Raw genomic sequence first — 18,209 nt, 5'->3', positions numbered from 1 at the left:
ACTCCATGTCCAGTTATTCTATTAGGAGGCCTTTATTACCCTGGCTGCCAATTCTTAGAAGCCCTCTTTTCTTTTTCCTATCCACTGACTCTTCTCCAAGTTTTTTCATTTGTTCTCTTCTGATTTTCTTTCCTACAGCGGCTTTCTCATAATGCTGCTGTTTCTCTCCTTTAGAGCATTCTCATTTTTCTGTGTTCAGCTCATCTTCTCTGAGCTTACTGTCCTTTGTCTTTTGGGACTGTTCTTGCCCTGGACACTAGACACTCAGCTATCACCCCAGGGTCCAGCCCAAGGCCAGGCCCTTCGTCAACAGTGAGTAGGTGAGTGAGTGAATGCAAAGGGCCGCATGCTCTAGAGAAACACCTGCCGCCTCGTAACTGTAACATGGTCCCCTACGGAACTCCCACCTGTCAGCCTTGCCATTTCTGGGCTCCATCTTTCTCCCTGTATTGAGCAAGCAGCTATTTCTCTGCCCCTTCGGAAGCCCCAGCACTTGAAAGGAAGGAGGCTGATTTCCTGGCAAAATGTGACCCAAAGGACCATTCTCCCCCCACCCCCATCGTTAAAAAAAAAAAACAACAGAGCAAGCTGGGCTATCAGGGATACTTCCTGTTTTCCTCTCTTGAAAGCATCCTGGATAGATGAAACTGAGGGATCAAAGGGACTGTCTGCCTCTGGGGCTTGGGGACTGGCAGAATGGCTTTTAACCCTCTGCTGTCTCCTTCGGGTGAGTGGCATGGGCAGTTTATGTCTTCTATTTCCTGGGTAGATTTAACTTCTTGCGGGCAGGGGCCTCGCCATTCATTCATTCATCAAACGTTACCATGCTCTACCAAATGCTGGGCTCTGTTTAAGGATGTGGGGATACAGGGATGCTATGACACAGGCCCTGGCCTCATTCCTCCAACAGCAATGGTGCAGGTGCTACCGAGATGAAGCACTTTCTCTGTGTCTGGCACTCACTACCTGCTTTTCATGCACTGGGTCCTCATAACAAGCTAATGGGGCATTATTAAGTCCAATTGACAGATAAGGAAAGCGAAGCTTACGGAGATTAAGTAACCTATCATGGGCACATGACTAGCAGAGATCAGGGCTGGGGTTAGAGTCCAGGGGTCTGACCGTTCAACCTGCCATTGCAGCAACTCCACTAGCCTGCCGCCTGGAGAAACTCCCTCCATGTCTAAAGCACGGTAGTGACTCATTGCAAGTAATTTTTACCAATGTGGTTGATCTCTGGGCTTGGTCAGGTGGCTTCTGATGACCAGGTCTGTTTGCATCCCACTTCCGGTACTGTACCGTCCTAGAACGAAGCTGAGTCAGTTTGCAGGCCCTGAAGACTGGAAACAAGGCTGAGAGACCAAGAGGGCACGTTTGGCCCTGTTTGGAGGACAGAGAGCATGTCAGGCTCTTGCTTCTCCTCTCCCACTTCTGGAACAGATCAGTTTCCCCAGCTTTTTGTTTTCTGGCATTTTCTCCAAAGCCTCTAGAGAAACCTGAGGGGATGTTCATAGGTAATAATAGCAACCAGGTAAACAAATACTGAGGAATTAGTCTGGGCCTTTGCTTACATCATCTCTTGCATCCTTACAATAGATAGTATTATTTTCTCCATTTTTCTGGGGAGGAACTGATGCTCAGAGTGGTTAGTTAACATACCCCAAATCACACAGCTAGACAGAGGCAGGATTTGATCCTAGGTTTGACTAAATCCCAAACCTACACTTTAATCATATTCTCTCCCTGATGCTGAAACTTGGCAGAGAGAGGAACCAACTCCCTGCTGAGATTCCTGACGAACTCTAAGTGGCAGGTGAGGATACCAAGTAACCTTGAGATCCGTTGTTTAGAGACACCCAGCACAAAAAGATCTTAAGGTGCTTCCGACTCCACAGTTCTATCTCTTTAAGACCCAGAGCTCCCAAGCCAAGCCTGCTCCATGATCCTCAGAGATTTCAGGGGTGGGGAAACTGGATTGAACGCGCTGACATACAACAAGCAAAAAAAGACCTCAGCATTTTTGCCTCACCTCAGTGGCTCCGGCCTTTTTTTTTTTCCTCTCTCTCATTTATTTATTACTATGCTATTGCCTGGCCCTGCTGCTGTGTCAATACTGATAAAAGCAAATCGCCCCACAAACAGGTGCAGCCAGAGCTGCCCCTTGGACAGCTGCCAGGGAATGTGATCGCTCAGCTGGGGTGAACTGCCCCTGCCCAACCCCCTTCTCGGGTTCCAGCTCAGGGCATGTGTCCTTGGGCCTTTAATGTCAGTCCACGTGTCCTGAGCCTGGTATCACAGTTGGCGTCATGGACTCAAGCTGGCGGGCGGGGCTGGGGTGGGGTGGACAGAGGGGGCCTCCAGGAGTTATCTATCCATCTATCTATTTATTTTCTCTTGGTTTCTTCCGAAATTCAGATAAAACTACGTCACATCCGGCAAGTATCTGAAAATATTTCTCAATATCACGGCCTGATTTTTCTAGGTAAGAAATATCTTTCCCAGGCCTATCCATTTCCAAATTCACACATACATGTGCAATTTAATCATCCAAAAGACATTTTCTGAGTCCTTCTTAGGGCTTAGCCGAGGGTTCACCTCAATAAACATTTTGTGAGGCAGCCACGTTTTCCAGAATGCATTTTGATGCTACCAAGCCATGTGACTTTGACTCGGGTTTGAAAAAGAGTCTATTTCATCCGCCCTCCCCCATTTCTGTGTTTTGTCCCCAAGCCTTATTTCCCCACTTCCCCAGGGCGCCAGTCTTTCTGGAAATGCCCTAGCTCAGCGAGCAGCGTGCACCTCCCCCAGAGGCAGGACTGGGGCGGTGCGGCGGTGACAGCGCAGGGCGCGGGGCGGGCCTGGGCTGGGCGGAGGGCAGGGGCTGGAGCCGCGGGGCTGGGCTGCCGCAGAGCAGCACGGGCGGGGACGAGGTTGCTATGCAAATGACGCGGCGGCCCGGTAGCCCCCTTTACCCAGGGGCCCTCTGGTTGCCAAAACAGACCATTCCCCAGAACAGTCGCCTAGAAACGGGCGCTGTCATAGCAGCCTCTGTAGCTGCGAGCCAGCCACGCTGCCAGGAGGAGCTGGGTCGGGGTGTTCAGACCTCCTCAGCATCCCCCCCACCTCACACACACACCGATCTCCACCTCAGGGAAGGGAGTGGTGGCTTGGGCTCCTCCTTGGAGCAGGGGAGGGCGCTAATTGGATTGGAACGCTCCAGAAACACATCAGCTGCCCCTCCCTGGGGGAAAGGGGTTGATGGGGGGAGGCTGCAGACAGTCTTTGTGATGGGTCTCAGCTTCCCCTCCCCGCAGCCTCGCCCGACCTGGTCCTCACCAGCCTCTGCCCACCCAGCGCCATCCTAGGGCACAATGGCAAGCTCGCTGTGGCGTGGAGGAGGCGGACATCCATCAGATAATCACCACAGTGAAATCCAGCCATGATAAGGAGGGGTACGTGATGCTATAGGAATTTAAGATACGCCATCTGGGGTTAGGGACGGATGCAGGTTTGCAGCGGCAACCGGGCTGCAACACCCTTGCTGCTTCACCCCTCACCACCCTCTCTCAGCAGCCCTCCCTGGTCCTGCCCAGCCTACGCTGACTTGGTAGTTCCCGAAGCCTGGGAGCAGGGACGTTTTCCTACCTCATTTGGCAGCAAGAGAGTCTGCATCTTGCCTCTTACCAATTAAACTACAGTCTAGATTTCTAAGAGACAGGACCCGTGTAATTCTGGGATAGCATACCTTGCCCGTGAAGAACAAGACAGATTTTAACAGATTCGCTGGAATTTACTGCCAGTGATCTTTATCACCCTGGGAGGCTTCTAATGTTGCCTTTGTAGCAACTGTTTGAGATTGGCCTTCAGAGACCCCACAAAACTCAGGGATGGGGGAGGGGAGGAGATACAGTGACAGCCTAAGTGACATTAGGCCAACAGGTGCGCTACGGAGAAAGTGACTACTCAGGACACAGTATCCCATGTGGTCCAGACGCTGCATGCCATGGGCAGAGGTGCCGTGTGTCTCTGATGGGTGCGAGAGGACCGCTTTGTGCTTCTGGGCTGGGCAATGGAGTCCTCTTCCTTCACGATCCACAAGAGGCCTTGGAATTTTATGGACTCAAACATAAAGTGCTCATTCAGCCTGGTTTAAGAAGGCGGCATGAAAATGTGTAATCTCTCCCTTCTCTTTCTGCCTTTCCTTCCTCATGTATTTGGTGCCTACTGTGTGCCAGGTACTGGAGATTCCAGGAGTGGTTAAATTGATGTCATTCTATATTTGTAAGGAGAAAAACAATGCATAGTGTAGGGGACATTTGCCATGCCTTATGGTCACCAGTATCTTTTGATCAACTTTCCTAGGTTTGTGGGTTTTCCCCACATCGTAAATCCCACTTCTCCAAAGTAAAGGCCAGAAATTTGCTTTCTCAGACTCCCTTGTGACTAGGGTGTAGGCATGTGACCCAGGTTCCACCAAGCAGATGCACCCACATGAGATTTTTGACTTGGAAGAGAGCAAACTAAGGAAGCCGGTGTCCTGGGGAAGGGGCCTGGGGGAGGCAGCTGGCCTTTAGAGCAATGGGAGGGGTGGTCTAGGATTCGATTTCCACCATTGTTGAAGGGAGCGAGGTGAGGCAAGTTGCAGAATTTGTGCTGATTAATAGCTGCTGTGGTGGCTTGGCTGGAAAAGTACATCTGGGTGGTCTGGGCGTCATTCCTGAATACTGAGCCTGGAGCCTATCTTCCCTTCTGGATTCTGTAAGCCTCGTAATATTCTTTAGCTTACCGTTTCTGTTAGAGTGGATTCTGTTGTTTGCAACTAAGAACTCTGATACAGATGGATGAATGGATGAGTAGGTGGATAGAAGGGTAGGTTGAAGGGTGGGGTGGGTACATAAGGGATGGATGAGCGGGTGGGTGGGAGGGCAGGCACCAAAATATTGAGTGATTTTTTGGGGACAATAAGATTATAGGTTATTTTTTTCCTCCCTGATTCTCTGTTTTTTCTCCTTCCTTCTTCCTTCTTCCTTATCCCTCCTTCTTCCTTCTTCCCCTTCTCCTCCTCCGTCTCCTTCTTTGTCTTCTTCTTTAAGCATGCTGCTTGTATAATAATAAAAAAAACTATCAGAAACCCAGATCCAGACCGAGGAGACTCACAGTCCAGTGGGAGGTCAGCACAGGGAAGATAGAAGCCACCTCTGAATATGGGGGTGTCTGAGCCCATGTGAGCCATGGAGGGACCCTGACACTGGACTCAGGTCCCACTGTCTCCCCACACCTGCCCTGACCACCAGCCAAAAGCCTTCCTTCTCTCGCTGTCCCTCTTCTGAACCCCACATGCAAGGCTGGGCCCACCACTCAGAGGCATGTGCTTGGCTTATCCTGCCTTGTGACATTGTCCCTATTGTTACCCAACAATCCTATTTTACCTTGAGCAAGGATGACACACACATTTGTGACTCATCCCATTTGTTCTGCCCTCTCCCAGCTCTGGACTTCCGATGGCACTGACTGTCCCTGCCCTGGCAAGTACCACAACCTTGCTCTGCAGCTAGTTTTCACATGGGCACGTCCTATCGCCCGTGTAGACTGTCGGCTCCAGGGAGGCTGAGATTGCAACTTAGGTGCTTTTTGCAAGCCCCATTCCCCACAGCTTTGCAGGAATTGGGATTTTACAGTATGCCTATAGAAGATGGGGAACTAGGGGGCCGGCCCCGTGGCCAAGGGGTTACGTTTGTGTGCTCCGCTTCGGCGCCTCAGGGTTCACCAGTTTGGATCCTGGGCGTGGACCTACACACTGCTCATCAAGCCATGCTGTGGTGGCGTCCCACATAGAAGAGCTGGAATGACCTACAACTAGGATATACAGCTCTGTACTGGGGCTTTGGGGAGAAAAAAAAAAAGAGAAAGATTGGCAACAGATGTTAGCCCAGGGCCATTCTTCCCCATCACAATTTAAAAAAAAAAGCAGATGGGGATCATATGGTTTCTTTTCACCTTGATGACTTTCTCCATAGTAGAGTTACAAGCTTTTGCAGGCAAAGGCTTTTCCTTCCTTCCTTCATTCATTCAGCACTTAATGACTGTCTGTGATGTGCCAGGTGTTGAAACAGATATGTAGGGAAATAAGCAGGAAAGAAGTGATAGAAGGGCTTGGTTGGCCGAGTGTGCAGGGGAGAGAAGAGAGAGATTGGTTGGGGCAGAAAAGTCTCTTTCGTAGGAATAATAGCAAGTGCTTGTTCCAGGACGGCTCTGTTCCTAGTACTTAATGTGCTCATTCACGTAATCCTTGCAACAGCAACAAGGCAAGTACAATTACTTCCATTTTACACGGGAGGAAACTAAAGCCCTGAGAAGTTGAATGCCCTCTGGGGTTGCTGCAGAGCTGGGATGTGCACCCAGGCCTCTGAGCTCTAACATCCATGAGCTTAACTGCTGCCCCGCTGCCCCGTCCTGCCCCGAGTGGGTTCTGGAAAGGTGAGTAAGTGATCACCAAGGATGGAGGCCTTCTACACAGGCCAGGGCGTGGAGGGGCTGCCTGTTCGGTTCAGCTTGGATATGGGTGCACAGGGGAACAGAATGGTATTGGAGCGGCCACTCAATAAGAGGCGAGAACCCGCTCCCACCACCTTGGACGTCAGTACTCTTTGTTTCTTGAAGGGTAATCTCCTTGCTGAAGAGTGGTGGCCTAAACAGAATGGTGAGGGTGGTGGAATGGGTGTCTCGGGAAAGAGCACCGGCTTTGGAGTCACAGGCACTTGGGATTCGGTCCCAGACCTGCCGCTGACTAGCTGAGTGACCTTGGACAAGTCACTCAACATCTCTGAGTCTCAGTTTTCTTGATTGTTAATTGAGGATAATAACCTGATAGTGTTGACATAAGATTAAATGAGAGAATGAGAGACTAGTTTAAAATAGTGCCCGGCACATAGCAAGCTGGCCAAAAATGGCACGTATTTAATTTTAAGTCCCAATCCCTTATCTACAGCTCCAAAAGCTGAAAAAGCTCCAAAAACAACACATTTGGCAACAAAACCTGTCCTGCACAAATGCAAGGCTGATTACAGTCTGTAGTCCCACCCTGTGTGATGATCCATATACTTCGTGGCAGAAATACTAACGCATTTGAACATGGGATGCTGTCTGCATCCTGCGAGGGGCATTACAAAATATTTGGCACAGGCACTGTGTTACTTCTCTAAAATCCCCCAAATTCTGAATTATGAAACGCAGCTGACCCCAAAGGCATCAAATAAGTGGTTTGGGCCTGTATTGTCTCCCTCTAGACCGCTCTTTCCACTTCTGGTCTGCTTCTTACCCCAACGGCTCAAATGCGCTTGGGCATCTAGAAGCAACCTTTCCCTCCGAAAGAAGTAGAAACATACCCACGTACCCCTTGGGCCTCCCCTCAGACCCGTCTCCCTTGGCCACTCTCCTTTGCTCCCAGTAATTCCTCCACTTTGCTTCCCGCCAGTGCTGTTGAATTTTGGTGCTCTCTTCCCCCCGTGCCCTGGTCGAGAAGAGGCACCCTGGACATGTGTTCTCTGAACTGCTCTGGCGGTGTGGGCTCAGCCAGTTGTTGTCTGCCCATGGGCTGCAGTTATTGGAAGAAGTCTCTGTGTCTATTTGTACTCCAAATACTGTCTGCCGACTGTCTAAGTTATGTCTGGGGTATGACTGTGCTGCTCCTTTTCGACTGTACTGAACCTGGTTCAACCTGGTTGTTTTCCACTATGAATTTCCTCAGTTGACTGAAGCCCAAAATAACAGCTCCTCTCACTTACAGGATTGCAACAACTTCCAAAGGGGACAAGGAACCCTCGTGTTGGAGCAGGTTGGAAACCCCCGGGCTGGGCTGTCGAGGCAGTGTGTCATTCTCCTGTGCAGAGAGGAGTCATGAGGCCTGAGGTCAGGTTCCAGCCCCTCTCCGGGCTGGCTGGATGATCTTGGGGGCTGCCCCGTGTGACTTGGAGAGCTTTGGTTTCCTCATCCGGGAACAGAGAACGTGAAAATTATTTGGCAGGATTGTCAAGAAGATTAAATGAGATCGTGAAAGGGCTTTCCAACTGTGAAGTGTCGCTCAAATGTAAGGATTGTTTCTGTCCTCTTACACACGTTGGCAGCTTCTTGAGGGCAGGTGTCTTCTGTGACCCCTCCCACCCCCACCCCCTCCGGCGCTCAACGCAGGGCTGTGGAGATAACCTGGGAAAAACACCACAAAGTGACTCGCACAGGGGTGTAGCACGTGGGAGTTGCTTAACAAGTGGTAGCTGATGCGTACACGCGTGCCGTTGCACAGACAGAATAGGGGGAAGGCTCAGAGTATGGACTCTGGTTTGAATCCTCTCGCTGCCACTTGCTAGGTTGGCGAGTGTGGCCCTGGGCGAGGTTAGCACTAATCTACCCTCGTGTCCTCATCCATCACACATGGCTGATGAGAATAATGGCTAGTTCATGGGGGTGGTTGTGAGAACCCGAGGAGTTCAGTCTATGGAACACGACCAGGCACAGATCGAGCCCTCAGTAGGCATCAGCTATTGTTACTATTTGACTGTTGTACACTGAGCGACTCTTCAGGAGGTGATCTGAGAAGATCGCTAGACTGGAGAGTGGGACACGTAACTCCTGGACTTTGCTCAGAGTCGGCAAGGCCTTCAAAGCCAGTTAGATGTCACACCAGCCTCTTGGGGTCAGCGCAAGTCATGTAACTGTGAGTAGGCTTGGGCGTCATCTCCCCCCGTGTGGGCTAGACCCCTGGACCAGGCATTGTTGGATAAAAAGTGTGTGTATTTAACGTTTGGATAAATATCACAATGGTCCATCAGGCGGACGTTTCTGTTTGTGCTCCCTTCCATCAGAACAGGAGGGCCTGTTTCCATATACCCCAACCCACCCACATTTTTAAGTTTAAATTTTATTAATTTTTTGACTAGATAATATTTGCACATGGCACAGAATTCAAAAATCCACCAAGGGGCAAACAGTGAGAAGTCCCGTCACCCCTGACCCAGCCATCCAGTCCTCTCCCCAGAAACCCCAACTTTGATCTCAGCCTGTCTGTAAATGGACAAGGGTATCTGACTGAATAAATCTCGCTATTATTTTTAGGTGAAAACAAGCCAGAATATATTTTGGAGTAGAGTGTTGCATTTCAATGAACTTTAAGATAAAACAGGAGACTTCAAAGACATTTTATGCTCAAGGGTGGGGCAGGGCTGGGAGCTGCTTCTGGCTCTGCCTCCTACCTTCTCTTGGGGGAAAATTTGGTACAGTTCTGAGTTCGTCTATAAAGTGCAAGCTCGCAGATGCCCCTGGCCCTCTCGATTACATTGAGGTTCTCCTCATCACCCTGGTCACTTGTATACAATCCATCCCTTGTGCCTCTTCCTGCCCTTGACTTGGCCGCCGCCTTGCTGCCTGACCTTGAGGCGGTTGCCTCCATTCTGGGCTCAGTTTTTCTCACTTGTAAAAAGAGAGCTTGGACTAGGCCCATTCCAGGTGTAACATTCCAGGGCTGGTCAACTAATTCACATTAAGGTGTGGATGACTGATAACGGCTTAATGCATTACCTCTCCTGTGGGTGGGAACATTTTAAGAGATGCAATTTCTCCTCCCAAAAGAGTGAACATGCATAGTGCAATTTCAGGCATGGTCACAGTGGGTGGGAATGATGTGAGGGGAGGGGGCGCCTTTCCTGGGATTGCTCCAGTGGGCACTGGGGTGGAGGGTGCTGTTCCAGCCAGAGGCGGTGTCAGCCCTGAGGGCACGTGCCTATTGGTTTCCCTCCAGAACTCACACCACGCTCATTTCTCTCTGGCGGAGGCCAAGAGCAGGGTTTTGTTATACTGAAAAATGCCTCATCAGGGAAACCCATGTGTGTGGCCTGGAAAACTATCCTGTCTCCTGGGGCGAGGGGAGCGGTGGGAGTGTTTGAGCAGCTTGACTTCCAGGTTCGCAGGTCAGTTCTCATCCTGGCCGAGTGAGGAGACCTCCGCCCGAGGGCCATCAGCTCTCTGCCAGAGCAGGTGGTCCCGCCACACCTGGATCCAAGACATCTGCTTTTTACCCAGGGAGAAAGGCTGTGCCAAATGCTGTCTGGTTTCATTTTCTGTAGGAGGTTTGATTTGGCTTCTGAATTTTCAGGGAGGGTGTGAGAGAGGGGGTGGCCCGCAGCCACCGTTAGCCCACAGAAGGAAGAAAAGCATTTCTCTGGCTGATGAATTCTAGGCCCGCTGGCCTTGTACAGTGCACAGTGCTGTTGCCCAGCGCATCTTCCTCTCCAGCCCCCTTTGGGGCACCATTTTGTCCCACCCGCTGTCTGGGCACCCCTTCAGTGGAGGCAGCTGGGGTAGTCAGTCTATTCTCCAGGCAAAACTGTGGTAGATGAGAATGGAAACCAGGGGCAATGGTCAGTGGTTCACACTCTGTTGGCCATGCTGAGAGCTCAGATAAGACCAGGGATGGACCCACCTTGTCAGAATCTCCACCATCACCTCCCCTGCTCTCCTCTGGAGCAGGCAGCTTCTCAGAACCTGCTGACGCCAAACCCGTGAGCCTCATCATGGAGTTCACAGAGCTCTAGACGTTCCCTAATCAAAGTGTAGTGACCTGGGAGCTGGTTAGAAATGCAGAATCTTGGGACCCACTCTAGGCTACCGAGTCAGATTCTGAATTTTTACAAGATACCAGGTTGATCTGTATGCACATTGATGTTTGGGAAACGTGGGCCTAGATGCTGAATGCCTTTGGGAAGTAGGAAGGAAGGAAATAGAAGCTCCCCGGGGGGAGGGGGGGCGGCTCCTCTGAGGGGAAGACATGCCCACAGGCCTGTTCAGTGGAGGGAGGTGGACGCTGAGGAAAAGGCTAAGGAAGGCCCTCTAGGACAGCATGCTGAAATAGGCGCCTTTAATGATTTTAGTTTTATTTTAATTTCATTTTTAATAGGTAATTCACTTTCACATTAAAATTCTAAGGGTACAGAAGGGTCTGTCAGACATAGTTTCTTTCCCACACCTATCTCCCAGCCACTTCCCCTCAAAGGCAACCTCTGTTACTAGGCCGGAGATAAGACATGTTGTGCAGATAAAAGTGTGTGTGTGTGTGTTCTTCCTCACCGGACCCCTTCTAAAAGATCCCTATGGTAGCCCACCACACATAGTATCTGGACCTTGCTTTTTTAACTTAATATATCTTGGAGATCGTTCTATATTAATATGTAAAGATAATCCTAGATTGTATTTCAGCTGCATATTATTCCACTCTAAGAACGGACCTCAATTTATAATGCCAGGCCCCCACTGATGGACTTTTTAGGTGTTTTTTGTGTGTTTTTTTGAATATTTGGTTTTCTTTTTTTTTTTCCTGAAGATTGGCACCTGGGCTAACAGCTGTTGTCAATCTTCCTTTTTTTTAAGGATTGGCACCTGGGCTAACAACTGTTGCCAATCTTTTTTTTTTTCTGCTTTATTTCCCAAACCCCTCAGGTACATAGTTGAATATCTTAGTTGCAGGTCCTTCCAGTTGTGGGATGTGGGACACCGCCTCAACGTGGCCTGATGAGTGGTGCCATGTCCGTGCCCAGGATCCGAACCCTGGGCCACTGCAGTGGAGCGCACGAACTTAACCACTCGGCCATGGAGCCGGCCCCAGGTGTTTTTTTTTTTTTTGAATGCAGCTTAATCTTTAATCTTAGAATCTTCAAAACTGGAAGGTCATTTAATCCAAACTCCCACCCAGCATAGGAATTCTTTCGTAGTATCCCGCTCACTTCTGTGACCCAGGTCAGTGTTGTCTGCCCTGGGGAGCTCCTCCTCCCTCTCCCGCCGTCACTTTGCCAGAGCCCTAATCGCATGACACTATTTAGGCAAAGGCGTGATAACGTTTGCTTGTGTCTCCTCTCGCCCCATCCCATCACAGTGCATAGTGGGTGCTGAACCGATCCGAATGGGGTTGAATTGACCATCCCCGAGTGGGGAGTCCTCCAAATTCTGCTCTTTGAACACTTCTAATGACAGAGATCTCGCCTCCTCCAAAGCCCATTCTGCCTTTGAAAGGCTGTATCAGAAAGTCCTTTGATAAATCAAAATCTTTTTCTCAGTAGCTTTTCCTTCTGGCTCTAGTGCATTTCTAAAACAACACAGAAATTTAATCTCTCTTCCAGATATTTAAGATGACCATCTTTCTCCAAACCAAATACCTCCCAGTTCCCTGTGAATGCTGGTGCTAGGTTCTTCTCCTTCCAGCATTTTCTTCCATACACTTTTTGGTTTGTAATATGACACTTTAAAAAGTGATCTGACCACTACACACTTATTAGAACGGCTAAAATTTAAAAGACTGACCATACCAAGTACTGACGAGGATGCGGAGCAACTGAAAGTCTTCCACTGCTGGTGGGAATGTAAAGGGCTACAGACACTTTGGAATGGCGTCGATAGTTTCTTAAAAAGTTAAACACACATCTTTCACATGACCTAACCGTTCAACTCCAAGATATTTACCGAAGATAATTGAAAGCATATATCCATTCCAAGGCAAATGTCCATAGCAGCTTTATTGTAACAGCCAAGATCTGAAAACAACCCAAATGTCCATCAACAGAGAATGGATAAACACACTGTGGTATATCCATACAATCGAATACTACTCAGCAAAAACGAAAACCTATCGATAGGCTTGACAACATTGATGAATCTCAACGTAATTATACCGAGTAAAAGAGGCCAGATGAAAAATAATGAGTCAGTGCTGGACGATTTCATTTATATAAAATTCTAAAAAATGCAAACTAATCAACAGTGACAGAAAGCACCTTTGTGGTTTCTTGGGGAGGTGGAGGTGGGGAGGAGTGGGAGGAACGATTATGAAGGATGCGAGGAAACTTTGGGGTGATGGTTATGTTCACTTGATACTGGTGATGGTTTCACAGGTTTATATATGTGTCAAAACTTATCAAATTGTACACGGGTGCTTGAGGGTATTATGCTAAGTGAAATAAGCCAGACAGAGAAAGACAAACACTGCGTGATTTCACTCGTATGTGGAACACAAACACATGGATAAAGAGAACAGATTAGTGGTTACCAAGGGGAAGGGGGTATAGGGGTGGGTGAAAGGAGTAAAGGGGCACATTTATATGGTGACAGACAAAAATTAGGCTATTGGTGGTGAGCACAATGCAGTCTATACAGAAATTAATAAATAATAATGTACACCTGAAATTACACAATGTTATAAACCATTATGATCCCAATAAAATAATTGAAAATTACTTAATTAAAATCCCACAGGGTCAGCCTGGTGGCACAGCGGTTAAGTTTGCACTCTCTACTTTGGCGGTCCGGGGTTCACTGGTTCGGATCCCAGGTTTGCCAGTTTGGATCCCAGGTGTGGGCATGGCACTGCTTGGCATGCCATGCTGTGGTAGGCATCGCACATATGAAGTAGAGGAAGATGAGCATGGATGTTAGCTCAGGACCAGTCTTCCTCAGCAAAAAGAGGAGAATTGGAGGCAGATGTTAGCTCAGGGCTCATCTTCCTAAAAAAAGAGAAAAATTCCACAGATAAATTGCAGGCCCAACCCAATAGCCTCTCCCTGCCTCTGAAACATCGAAATAACCTATTAATTAAATAAAAATATGAACTTCAAAAAAACCCAAAAAACTTACCAAATTGTATACTTTAAATATGTGTAGTTTATTGTCTGTCAGTGATACCTCAAGAAAGCTGTTAAAAAAAAGCCTAGTGTCTGGAACTGGTCATATTGTCTTAATGTCACTGACTGGTGTGGTGCACAGTAGACAGCGAGCTCCTTTGATTTGGTTGCTATACTCCTGTTGATGGAACCAAAGTTTTTATGTGCTTTTTCAGGAGGTATATCACTGTCGTTTCAGTTCAGCAAAAATCAGAAGACCTTGATGTCATGAGTACTGACAAGCCAGGTCTCCTCCAACTTTAATGTGAATTGTGTCAAGGTCATTTACCCCTTCGATGTTCGTTTTTTTGGCTGGGAAAGATTAGCCCTAAGCTATCATCTGTTGCCAGCCTTCCTCTCTCTCTCTCCTTTTTTCTTTTTCCTCCCCAAAGCCCCAGTACATAGTTGTATCTTCTAGTTGTAGGTCCTTTTAGTTCTGTGTGAGCCGCCACCACAGCATGGCTACTGACAGACGAGCATTGTGGTTCCACACCCAGGAAGTGAACCCAGGTGGCTGAAGCAGTGAGCGCTGAACTTTAACCACTATGCCATTAGGCAGCTCTCGATGTTCTTTTTGATGATAGAAGAGAGTGAGAGATGGCATAGTACTGTGGAAAGAGTGTGAATTTGGGGTCAGATTCCTTTGACTGGAAGCTCAGGGTGGATAAGTTACTGAGTTTCTCTGAGTCTTTCTTCCTCATCTGTCAAGTGGGTCAGTATTTCTGATCTCATAGAGGCATGACAATTAAATGATACCTAAAGGAAATAAACTTAGTACAGTGCTTGGTCCATCGAGGCATCGAATGAAGAGAAGCTAGTTTTATAGCCCTATCACTCCTGCCTGTCACAGTAGTTACAAATCTTCGTTCTGTGTATGCCAGAACTCTAATCTTATAACATCTCTATATTTGATTAGCAGACCTACACACCTCTATTGGAATTTCTAATATAAACATTGAAATGAGCCAGGTCCAAACCAGCCCCGTGGCACACCGCCATTGAGTTTCCTCCAGATTGATCTGTGCTCCTTGGGTTGGAAGCAATGAGTTTAGCCCTACATTTTTCTTTCTTTCTTTCTTTTTTCATTTGAGTTCATAATAGTTTACATCATTGTGAAATTTCAGTTGTACATTATCTCTTGTCTGTCACCACGTAGGTGCTCCCCTTCACCCCCTGTGCTCACCCCCGACCCCCCTTCCCCTGGTAATCACTGAACTGTTTTCTTTGTGCATGTGCTTGTTTATATTCCACAAATGAGTGAAATCATCTGATGTTTGTCTTTCTCAGTCTGGCTTATTTCCCTTAGCATAATTCCCTCCAGGTCTTTCCAGGTTCTTGCAAATGGGATGAATTTGTCTTTTTTGGGGCCTGAGTAGTATTCCATTGTATATATATGCCATATCTTCTTTATCCAATCTTTGGTTGGTGGACACTTGGATTGCTTCCATGTCTTGGCTATTGTGAATAGCGCTGCAATGAACATAGGGGTGCATATGTTGCTTTGGATTGTTGATTTCCAGTTGTTTGGGTAGATACCCAGTAGTGGGATAGCTGGGTCATATGGTAGTTCTATTTTTAGTTTTTTGAGGAATCTCCATACTGTTTTCCATAGTGGTTGCACCAGTTTGCATTCCCACCAGCAGTGTATGAGGGTTCCCTTCTCTCCTCACGCTCTCCAACATTTGTTATTTCTAGTCTTAGTGATAATAGCATTTTAACAGGTGTAAGATGATATCTTAGTGTAGTTTTGATCTGCATTTCCCTGATGATTAGTGATATTGAACATCTTTTCATGTGTTTATTGGCCATCTGTATATCTTCTTTTGAAAAATGTTCATATCCTCTGCCCATTTTTTGATTGGGCTGTTTGTTTTTTGTTGTTCAGCTGTGTGAGTTCCTTATATATTATGGAGGGTAACCCCTTATCAGATATATGATTTGCAAAAGTTTTCTCCCAATTAGTCAGTTGTCTTTTTTTTTTTCTTTTTAAAGATTAGCACCTGTGCTAACATCTATTGCCAATCTTTTTTTTCTTTTTCTTCTCCCCAAAGCCCCTTGGTACATAGTCGTACATTCTAGTTGTGAGTGCCTCTCGTTGTGCCATGTGGGATGCCACCTCAGCATGACCTGATGGGTGGCACCATGTCCGCGCCCAGGATCCAAAGTGGCGAAACCTTGGATTGCCAAAGTGGAGCGAGCGAACTTAACCGCTCCGCCACAGGGCCGGCCCCCTGTCTTTTGGTTTTGATTCTAGTTTCTTTTGCCTTGCAGAAGCTCTTTAGTCTGATGAACTCCCACTAGTTTATTTTTTCTTTTGTTTCCCTTGTCTGAGAAGACATGGTATTCGAAAAGATCCTTTTAAGTTCAATGTCCAAGAGTATACTACCTATATTATCTTCCAGGAGTTTTATGGTTTCAGGACTTATCTTCAAGTCTTTGATCCATTTTGAGTTAATTTTTGTGTACGGCATGAGATAACGGTCTATTTCATTCTGTTGCATGTGGCTGTCCAGTTTTCCCAGCACCACTTATTCAAGAGACCACCTTTTCTCCACTGTGTGTTCTTGGCACCTTGGTCGCAGATTAGCTCCCCGAATGTGTGCAGTTTTATTTCTGCAGCCCTACATTTTTAAGTGTGACGGCTAATATGCTGGCTGATGGTGAAGCTGTCAGGAACGTGGGATAAGAGTAAAAGTAGAGCAGCGGCTCCGGAACAATTAGACAGAGTTATCATATGATCCAACAATCCTGCTTCTGAGTACACACCTAAAAGAATGGAAAGCAGGGAATCAAACATTTGTACATCATAGCAATGTTATTCGCAATAGCCACAGGTGGGAACAGCCCAAGTGTCTACTGACAGATGAACAGATAAAGAAAATGTGGTATATACATACAACGGGGTGTTATTCAGCCTGAAAAATGAAGTTCTGACATGTGCTACAACATGGATGAAACTTGAAGATATTATGCTAAGTGCCATAAGCCGGACACAAAAGGACAAATATTGTATGATTCCACTTAGATGAAGTACCTAGAGTAGTCAAAGTCATAGGGACAGAAAATAAAACGGTTGGTGGAAGGGGCTGGGGAGAGCGGGGAATAAGAAGTTAGTGTTGAATGGGTACAGAATTTCAGTTTGAGAAGATGAAAAAGTTCTGGAGACGGATGATGGTGATGGTTGCATGACAATGTGAATGTGCTTGATGACACTGAACAGTACATATGAAAATGGTTAAAATGGTAAATTTCATGTTACTTATATTTTACCACAGTTAACAAAAAAAAATGGAGCAGCAGGCTATTCAGCAGTGGGGAGGGCCTGGCCTGTGGGCCGGATGGACAGCCAAGTCAGGATGAGCTGGAGAGCAGGTTGGCCTGGTCAGAACCGGGAGGAGACTGGAGAGGCGGCTCAGCATGCCCTGGTGAGCCTTGAAATCTGGGCTGAGAAACTGGGATTTGAGATCCTCACTGAGTTACTTTTTGAGGTCAAAGTTTCATCTCCTGGGTAACCCAGGAACTCTCTAGCCAGCATGTTAAATTGATGTGGCTGGGTTTGCTAGTCAGCCCCCAGCAGTCGGTTTACGGTCAGAGTGGGGGCGGATGGCTGAGCGCCCTGGAAGGGTGAGTCTTGAGAGAGGTCAGAAAGACCGCTCATTATCCTAGGATTCTCACAACCCTGGGCTTGGGTCACGATTTCTCCGTTCACTGTCAGTGTGCCCTTCACTGTTCTGTGCCTCAGTTTACTCATCTGTAAACTGGGCATAACAATGACTTTGTGTAACAAGGATAAAAAAGTTACATGCTAAGTGTTTGCCTCTTTTGTCTTCTCCCGCCAAAGGAAGAAGGCTAGCCTGTGGGGTGCTGTTTCAGGTGAGATGAGACGGGGCAAAGCCCAGAGCGCGTCAGGTTTCCTTAAATAAGAAAGGATGAGGGGAAGAGGGAGGAAAGAGGCCAGCAGAACCATTACTGGGTGTGGGTGTAGGGGTGTGGGGTGTTGGGGTGTGGGCTGTGGGGGTGGGGGTGTTGGGGTGTGGGGCTGTGGGGGTGTGGGTGTGGGGGTGTGGGCTGTGGGGCTGTGGGGGTATGGGTGTGGGGGTGTGGGCTGTGGGGCTGTGGGGTTGTGGGGGTGGGGGTATGGAGGTGTGGGGTGTTGGGGTGTGGGCTGTGGGAGTATGGGGCTGTAGGGGTATGAGTGTGGGGGTGTGGGCTGTGGGGGTGGGGGTATGGAGGTGTGGGGTATGGGGGTATGGGAGTATGGGGCTGTGGGGGTATGGGTGTGGGGTATGGGGGTGTGGGGCATTGGGGTGTGGGCTGTGGGGGTATGGGGCTATGGGGGTATGGGTGTGGGGATGTGGGCTGTGGGGCTGTGGGGTTGTGGGGGTGGGGGTATGGGGGTGTGGGGTGTTGGGGTGTGGGCTGTGGGGGTATGGGGCTGTGGGGGTATGGGTGTGGGGGTGTGGGCTGTGGGGCTGTGGGGGTGGGGGTATGGGGGTGTGGGGCATTGGGGTGTGG

At 48.3% G+C, this 18,209-nt stretch overlaps 1 long non-coding RNA gene across 1 annotated transcript; it reads left to right on the top strand.

Moving 5' to 3' along the window:
• The first annotated feature begins 3,127 nt into the window (after positions 1–3,127).
• Positions 3,128–17,674, top strand: LOC102148046 (uncharacterized). The gene is made up of 3 exons (XR_002802239.2): positions 3,128–3,452; positions 16,970–17,119; positions 17,536–17,674. It is a non-coding gene; the product is annotated as an uncharacterized lncRNA (long non-coding RNA).
• Positions 17,675–18,209: the final 535 nt, after the last annotated feature.

Source organism: Equus caballus, chromosome 20 (assembly GCF_041296265.1).
Source record: "Equus caballus isolate H_3958 breed thoroughbred chromosome 20, TB-T2T, whole genome shotgun sequence".
Taxonomy (NCBI): domain Eukaryota; kingdom Metazoa; phylum Chordata; class Mammalia; order Perissodactyla; family Equidae; genus Equus; species Equus caballus.
Note: the sequence above shows the minus strand (reverse complement) of the source record. Positions and strands in the feature narration are given on the sequence as shown.